A 6,763-nucleotide genomic window follows, 5' to 3' on the forward strand; every position below is an offset into this window, starting at 1 on the left:
GGAGGGGGAGAGTGGGACGAGTGGGGGTGAGTGGGTGTTAGGGTTTCGGTACCCTGGGGAGTGGGGGGATAAGGAGGAGTGGGGGGAAGTGGCTGGCTGGGCCGGCCCATTCGGGCGGCTCGGGTCCGCGTGGATGGCCAGCTGGGCCAAAAGGCCCAGTGGGGGGGGCTTTTATTCTGTTTTTTTTGTCTTTTTCTTTTAATTATTTCTTTTCCTTTTGTGTTTTATTTAATTTAGGGCATTTTAAGTATTTTATAAAATTGTGTCTTCTACCCCATAATCACCTATGCCATATTTGGCACTGTCCAAACATTTTTGTTTCAACCATTGAAAACTTTTGTTGTTTGACATATTTTGAATTTGAATTTTGAACGGGTTTTGAACTAACGAGGGATTAGCAACAGTAATGGAGCTGACGTGGCATCATTAGCAGAGTTTTACTGTAGCTTAATTATCCGGGCGTTACAAATCTCCTCCACTACAAGAAATCTCGTCCCGAGATTTAGGAGGTAGAAGGAAACAGTGCGGGGTATTCATCACGCAGGCGATCCTCGCGTTCCCAAGTGGCTTCATCTTCAGAATGGTTCGACCACTGGACTTTGAGGAACTTGATCGCCTTCTAACGTGTGCGGCGTTCAGCCTGGTCGAGAATGCGGACCGGATGCTCTTTATAGGAGAGGTCCTGTTGCAATTCGAGCACTTCATGATCCACTGCTCGGATTGGGTCCTTGAAGCAACGGCGGAGCTGTGACACGTGGAACACATCGTGAACCTGAGAAAGGTTCGGCGGAAGCTCCAGTTGATATGCCACTTTTCCACGCCTTTCCAGAATAGTGAATGGGCCAATATAGCGAGGAGCTAGCTTGCCCTTGATCCCAAAGCGGTGAGCACCCTTCATTGGTGTAACTCGAAGATAGTCCTTTTCGCCAGGTTGATAGACCATGTCTTTATGTTTACAGTAATACTGACTCTTCTGACGCGACTGAGCAGTCTTGAGATTCTCGCGAATAATGCGGACTTGTTCTTCGGCATGTTCGATAATATCCGGACCAAAGAGTGGACGTTCCCTAGTTTCTGACCAGTTCAGAGGAGTTCGGCACTTTCGTCCATATAACACTTCGAAGGGGGTCATCTTCAGACTAGCTTGATAGCTATTATTATAAGAGAACTCAGCATACGGGAGAGATTCCTCCCATTTCTTGCCGAAGGAAATAACACAAGCTCGAAGCATGTCTTCGAGAACTTGGTTGACACGCTCAACTTGCCCTTGCGACTGAGGATGAAACGCAGTACTGAATGACAGATGAGTTCCCATAGCTTCTTGGAAACTTGCCCAGAATCTTGAAGTGAATAAGCTGCCACGGTCCGAACTGATAACCAGTGGAATACCGTGAAGTGAAACAATTCTGGACATGTAGAGAGTTGCAAGCTGACTAGCAGTGATCGTTTCTTTGACTGCTAGAAAATGTGCAACTTTAGAAAGCCGGTCAATGACGACAAGAATAGCATCATTACCTTTCTGCGATTTGGGAAATCCAGTGACGAAGTCCATCTCAACATGGTCCCATTTCCATTCAGGAATAGAGATAGGTTGTAGAGTTCCAGCAGGCCTTTGATGTTCTGCTTTAATATGATGGCAAACGTCACACTCAGCAACATAACGAGCAATGTCTTGCTTCATATTAGACCACCAGAATCTCTGACGGATGTCTTGGTACATCTTTGTACTACCAGGATGGATACATAGAGGTGTATCATGAGCTTCTTTCATAACTTCCTGAGTCATATCCAGGTTTTTCTCTACACATGGCACCACTAGGCGGCCCTTGAAGTACAAAGTGCCATCATCAGCAATAGTGAAGAATGAGGGCTTTCCTTCTGCGAGGTAGCGCTTAATCTTGTGGGCTTCAGAGTCATATCCCTGTATTCTCTTGATGGAGTCCAAGAGATCTAGTTCGACAGCCAGGGTATTGAGGGAACCCTGGGAAACAACACGGAGGTTCATCTTGCGAAACTCCTTAGGAGGGGGAGCGAGCGCACCCGGAGGAACAATATGGAGGTTCAGCTTTCTGAATTCTTCAACGAGCGAGGGCTGAACTTTGCGAACCTGGAGGTGGTTGCAGTAAGACTTGCGGCTCAAGGCATCAGCCATTACATTAGCCTTGCCTGGCGTATAGGAAATACCCAAGTCAAAGTCTGCAACAATCTCCATCCATCTCTGCTGACGGAGATTCAGGTCTGGCTGAGTAAACAGATACTTCAGACTTTGGTGGTCAGTGAAAATCTCGCAACGATTACCAAGAAGGTAATGTCGCCACTGCTTTAGTGCATGAATGACAGCAGCAAGTTCGAGGTCGTGAACTGGGTAGTTCTCTTCGTGAGGGCGCAATTGACGGGAGGCATAAGCAATCACTTTGCGGTCTTGCATTAGGACACAGCCTAATCCTTGATGGGAAGCGTCGCAGTAAATGACGAAGTCCTTCTTAGTATCAGGTGGAGCAAGCACTGGAGCAGAAGTCAACTTGTCTTTGAGTGCCTGGAAACTTTCCTGACATTTGTCTGTCCATTGGAACTTGACGCCCTTATGCAACAGGTTAGTCAGAGGCCTGGCAATCTTGGAGAAGTTCTCGACGAATCGACGGCAATAGCTGGCGAGTCCGAGAAAACTTCTGACTTGCTTAACGTTCTTGGGAGGAGTCCAATCAAGAATAGCCTGGACTCGTTCAGGGTTGACGGCAATACCATCCTTAGAGATGACATGCCCAAGATAGGTTACTTCTGGTAGCCAGAATTCACATTTGGAGAACTTGGCATATAGCTGATGCTCTCGTAGCTTTTCTAGCACAAGACGAAGATGTTCAGCATGCTCTTCTTCGTTCTTGGAAAATACCAGGATATCATCCAGATAAACCACGACGAACTTGTCGAGGTAATCCATGAATATATAGTTCATCAGACGAGAGAAGGTGGCTGGAGCATTGGTTAAGCCGAATGACATGACAGTGTACTCGTATGAACCATATCGAGTCACGAAGGCGGTCTTTGGTATATCCTCTTCACGAACACGGATCTGGTGGTAACCCAACCTCAAGTCGAGTTTAGAGAACACTGATGAACCAGCCAGTTGATCATACAGATCATTGATCCGAGGAAGAGGATATTTATTCTGAATGGTAGCTTGGTTTATAGGACGGTAGTCTTGGACCAATCGGTTTGTCCCATCCTTCTTCTTGACAAAGAGAGAAGGTGCTCCCCAAGGAGAGCAACTTGGGCGAATGAAACCTTTGCGAAGAGATTTGTCGATTTCCTCCTTAAGCTCAAGGAGTTCATGCGGCGGCATCTTGTAGGGCCGCTTGGCTATAGGAGTGGTGCCTGGTTTCAAGTCGATGATGAATTCGACAGCTCTAGCAGGGGGAATCCCTGGAAGTTCTTCAGGAAAGACGTCGAGGAATTCACGCACGACGGGAATGTTTTCAATGCCCTAAAGTGGTGCAGCGTTCAATGCATTCAATGCATAGAGCCTTGCCTCGGCATTTTGAACCAGACGAGCATTGTAGCTTATTATTTCATCAGAAGGGTGTAGCAGATGGACGGTCTTGGTGGCGCAAACGATAGAAGCAGTATGCGCTTTTAACCAATTCATTCCCAGAATGAGATCAATGCTACAGGACTTCAGTACGATGGGAGAGACAAGAAATTCCAGTCCTTCAATTTCAACAGGAACGTCGTGACTAACCATAGAGGTTTGACATTGGCCCGCAGGGGTGTGTACCACTAGCGGAGTGTTCATCTCTTCGTATTTAATGCCATGCATGAATGCAAATTCTGCTGATATGAATGAATGGGATGCTCCTGTATCAAATAAAACGGATGCCGGTACTGAATTTACGAGAAGAGTACCCATCACGGTAGCAGGCTGGTCTTGAGCTTCGTTGAGATCAACGTGGTTGGCATGAACACGACCATAAGACTTGGCATTGTTGTTGCGGGGCTGGTTGCTTCCATGGCCAGTTGCTGGAAGGGCCAGTTGATTCTGGTTCTGGTTGCATTCTCTAGCACGGTGTCCTGGTTGACCACATCTGAAGCACAAACCATTATTGGGAGTGGGAGCAGGAGCTCGGGGTGGTGGTGCTGGAAGTCTTGGCTGCCTAGATGGTGGAGGAGGCAGACGAGGTGCAACATAGGTCTGCCTTGGGGCAGGTGCAGTTGGCTGGTACATGCTATTGGGAATCCATATCTTACGCTTTTGCGAGGGCGGGCCCGAAGATGAGCCCGTGTCACGGTTGCGCCTGTGAGAGCTCTGGTATTCCTGCAGACCAGTTTCGACATTGATGGCCTTGTTCACCAAGGTGGCGAAATCAGTAAAGTCATGCACTAGAAGTGCGAGCTTGATGTCAGCTTGAAGGCCGTCACGGAACTTCTCCTGTCAGCGTGCATCAGTTGCAATGTCCTCTTCAGCATAGCGAGACAAGTCCAGAAACTCCCGCTGATAAGCTTCAACAGTTTTGTTGCCTTGGGTGAGGTTGCGGAACTCACGCTTCTTCCGGTCCATGACTCCCTAAGGAATGAAGCGGGCACGGAAAGCAGCTTGGAAGTCTGGCCAGGTGATGATTGTTCCAGCTGGCAGAGTACGCCTATGGCGGTCCCACCATTGAGTCGCGGGTCCCTTCAGGAAGAAGGAAGCAAAGGTGACATACCTGGCAGGGGCTACATCAGCAGACTCCATTTCATAGGTGATGTCACGGAGCCAGTCATCAGCATCCAGAGGCTGAGTTGAGCTGCGGTACACAGTTGGGTTGAGGCGCATGAAATCCTGCAGAGTCACTGGGGCCGGCTGCTGGTTCATATTGGGGCGAGGAAACTGGGCCATCATATTTTACATGAATTGGCGGTTCAGTTTGAACTGTTGGATCATACCAGCCATGCACTCAGGCGGTGGTGGGGCATTGCCACCACTACCACGACCACCTAGTCTAACCATCCTGCTAATATATAACAGGGGTTGTTCAGCATTGAGAAATTTGCAAAGACAAGAATCATTCATGATGAGACATGCATAATGAAAGCAACACGATAGATACTACATAGTAGTCGGCATATCTTACAAAAGGGATCATGCATAGAGTTCAGTACACAGAGTTCAGTACATAGACTAAAGACATCACCGGCGGCACGCAGGCTCGCGGCGAATGCATCTAACACTAACAAGCAAGACTACATCAGTCCCAGGAGGAACTGTGGAGGTAGGTGTAGCCTGAAAGCTGGTAGTGTCGCATCGGGAACTCCACGTCAGCAACCCGGGGTCCGCGGATACTCTGGTGCAGAACCTGACGCTCAGGTGGCAGAAGAGGACCAAGTGCGGGAGAGTAGCCTCCCACATCTGGCCAGCCGACACCCTGGGGCATCATGGTCCTGGCTGGGTAGATCGCAGAACGGGGCAGCTCTCTAGATCGGACAAAGGGGTGCAACAGCGTCAGAGCACGGTAAAGGTGCTGACGGGTGGTGTACAACTCGTGGCGAAGAGTTCGGTTAGCTCGATCCAGCCCATCAGCATGCAGAACCAGGTTCTGATGGTAGAAGGGCTCTCGGGTGACAGTGGAGTAGGCGGCAGTGTAGTATCCCTCCGCACCAACATCAGATGCGATAGCAACGTGCCTGAAAGGGGAGGTGTCCAACTCCCGATACTCTCCACGAAGACGTGTCAGAGCAGCATAAGCAGCATCGTGGACAGCCATATCGATGGTCACTCCAACACCATGAGCGGTGTGCAGCACAGTAGTGGAGTCATACTCCCGAGAGTAGAGGTGGACGATGGCACGATACTGCTCCTGGTTAAAGTCCTGGTACTCCTCATAGACGGTGTACTCAGGGTGCCAGCGATAACCCAGATAGGTCATCATCTCAGCTAGCACAGCAGGTGATCCCGAGGCACCAATGGCCGTCGTGTGGCGCATGACCTGCCTCGTGGGTTCCATCTGAAAGCAAAGATGTTTCAAAGGAGTCAAATGGCAGTGTGGGAATTGTTCAAAATACTATTCTAAGAAATAACTATGGCTTATCCAACTTTGGGGTGAATGTGGTCACGAGAACCTAGTGTTTGAGTTAGTAAATTCGTTTAACCCGAGTAGAAGAGAGTTCAGAGTCCCAGAGTAAAGGTCGAGGAGTAAAATATCCTAGTACCACCCAATGGCGACGTGGGCCTGTAAGACACACATCCATGTTAGTAAAAGTTTTTGCAATGTCTAGACTCGACTTCGGCCAAAGAGTGTGCAAGGGGGATTCCTACAGGTAGTCGGCTCTGATACCAACTTGTGACGCCCCCGATTCAATCGTACACTAATCATGCACGCAAATGTGTATGATCAAGATCAGGGACTCACGGGAAGATATCACAACACAACTCTACAACATAAATAAGTCATACAAGCATCATATACAAGCCAGGGGCCTCGAGGGCTCGAATACAAGTGCTCGATCATAGACGAGTCAGCGGAAGCAACAATATCTGAGTACAGACATAAGTTAAACAAGTTTGCCTTAAGAAGGCTAGCACAAACTGGGATACAGATCGAAAGAGGCGCAGGCCTCCTGCCTGGGATCCTCCTAAACTACTCCTGGTCGTCGTCAACGGGCTGCACGTAGTAGTAGGCACCTCCGGTGTAGTAGGAGTCGTCGTCAACGGTGGCGTCTGGCTCCTGGGCTCCAGCATCTGGTTGCGACAACCAGGTAGAAAGGAAAGGGGAAAAGAGGGAGAAAAGCAACT

This window comes from Triticum aestivum, chromosome 7D (genome assembly GCF_018294505.1).
Source record: "Triticum aestivum cultivar Chinese Spring chromosome 7D, IWGSC CS RefSeq v2.1, whole genome shotgun sequence".
Classification (NCBI taxonomy): domain Eukaryota; kingdom Viridiplantae; phylum Streptophyta; class Magnoliopsida; order Poales; family Poaceae; genus Triticum; species Triticum aestivum.